The sequence below is a fragment of the Limulus polyphemus genome, unplaced genomic scaffold, assembly GCF_000517525.1.
Source record: "Limulus polyphemus unplaced genomic scaffold, Limulus_polyphemus-2.1.2 Scaffold895, whole genome shotgun sequence".
Lineage (NCBI taxonomy): Eukaryota > Metazoa > Arthropoda > Merostomata > Xiphosura > Limulidae > Limulus > Limulus polyphemus.
In genome coordinates this window covers 358,464-360,846 of record NW_013666505.1, presented here as the reverse complement: position 1 = coordinate 360,846, position 2,383 = coordinate 358,464, and positions in this window count along the sequence as shown.

The window sequence follows — 2,383 nt, the reverse complement described above, 5'->3', positions numbered from 1 at the left end:
GCCTTCGAATCCTCATCCCACCAACACATGCTCGCCCTTTGAGCCGTAGGGGCGTTATAATGTGACAGTCAATCCCAGTACTCGTTGATGAAAGAGTAGCCCAAGAGTTGGCAGTGGATGGTGATGACTAGTTGTCTTTCACTGCTAAATTACGGACGGCTAGTGCAGACAGCCCTCGTTTAGCTTTGCGCGAAATTCATAATAAACAAACAAACTTTGCAATAATTCAGTTAGTTATTAATAGTAACCATTGTACAGCTTTGCTTAACAACAAACAATTATTGATGGCATACTTTTCGTTCATTTTGTATGCAATAGTAAAAAGTGATACAATTTAACACCTTGCCAGCAAAGTAATCTATTAGTTATCTTAAATTAATGTAATAGTTTATAGTTAGTTTTATTACTTACAAAAATATATAATATTTGAAAAATAGACTAAAATAGATGTGTTAAACCAACTTCAGTAAGTGTAACAGAAGAAAAAAACTAACTTGTGTGCCAGTAGATTCTGTTTCTGGAAACCCGTCTTGCACAAGTATAGGTTTGAATACACGTACAGGAACTGATATAAACGTACTAGCTTTATTTTATTGTATCATTTACATACATTTCTGTTTATCTCTATGACTTAAAAAGGATGCTAACAATTTACAAATAAATAGCTATAAAAATCCACGCTATTTTAATAAGGTCTGGCAGTTATGCGTTCGATGCATCATTGTTTCTGCGCAGAAGACTATAAAAGGGATTAGAATGGCTTATATGAATCTCCTTTCTTCAACATAGGTTTTTCTTTTTTATCGCAATGGCTCAGCGCCATATATCTCAGACCCTTAATGTAGAGGAGGTTATGAAACTTCATCCCTGTGCTCACAATGTTACTTCCAACTGCTATATAGTTTAGTCAATGATGATTACCGTGTGGATCCAATCGTATCAGACTGTGAATAAGGAAGTTCATATCAAACTTTGCTCTTGACTGTGTCCATTTAAAAATGTTCATACAGTTCTTTTCCCGGCTTTCATCCTCCAAATGAATTGACCTTAAGCCTGTAGTTTGAAGGAAATGAAAATAGTCCAGCTACAAGATCAATGATCTTGCCATTGATTTCATAGCAGCAGTTAAAAGCACTAACACATTCCCTCAGTACCATTATCGACTCAATCAATGACTCTTATTCCGACGTAGACCTCAAAGCCTCTTCCCCAAAGAGTTCTAGTTTGTCAACCTCAAGTTGCCAGATTATTTCTTCCATACAGCCAGCTACCTCATCCATTCAATACCAGTCCTGTATCAAGCTACCTCCAGCCTGACCTCACCCAGGAACCTCCCACAGCCAGACAGAACTCAACCTACTAGCCCCAGTTACCATAGTTAAAGGAATATCATCTATGTTCAGACAACCACAAATCCTAATTGTATTTTTCTAAAATCTTTTGCCTACCTTTGAGAAGAATTTCATTCAAATTTACTCTTCACCAAGAGTATTCCAAGCTGCTCAAGACAGGGTCAGGGTTTACTTTTAATGGTTCCAAACTGAGCATTCATGTGTCCAGCAACTCCCTATTCAAGTGAAACAACATCATATGTGAATTCTTCATGGGCATCACCGATGACGAAATCTAGACCAAACTTTCTAGTCAGTTGTACACTATTTCAAATACAGACAGAATCAAACACTTCAACACATATGACTTCACCCTACTAATCAAAAGTTCCTTCAAGCTAGCCACCTCATCAAGACCAGAATTCTATTGTGGTATGTGTTACAACATCGGGGAAGCCAACACCTCTCTGACCCTGGACCTGCAGTATTTCAACTATAAATAGTTTGGTTACACCAGAGCAGCCCGTACTGCACAAGCTAAGTGTATCCATTGTTCAGACTATCAGCTGTTGCTGAGTGTCTGAAACAATTGGAGGAAATCATTATCTTGCTTCCTATCGAAGTTGTTCCCTCTACCTTCAGTGTTCGAGAACTCAAAACATTGCTCCTTCAACTAGAGGACCCACTTCTGCCAAATAACACCAATCTCATCCCAACACAGCCACCTGAATCACAGAGAACTCATTTCTTCCTAGTTAACACCCGGAGTCAACCAGCCCCCAGTTGCGTATCCCAGTAAGAACCACTCTAGAAATCCTATGCTGAGGTGACCCACGAGTCCAGCCCTTTCTGTTCCCATAATGGAAGACATAGCTATCTTTGTTACCAAAATCATTATATTTCCAGTAATCCTAAGATCATGCACTCCTGATCAGTCTTCCTGAAGCAGATATGCATCACAACACTTTTCTACTTTGGCCTGCTGAATCCTGACCCAATGTCCATTGACAATTAGATACTATAATGATACTGCTATATCAACTATAACACCT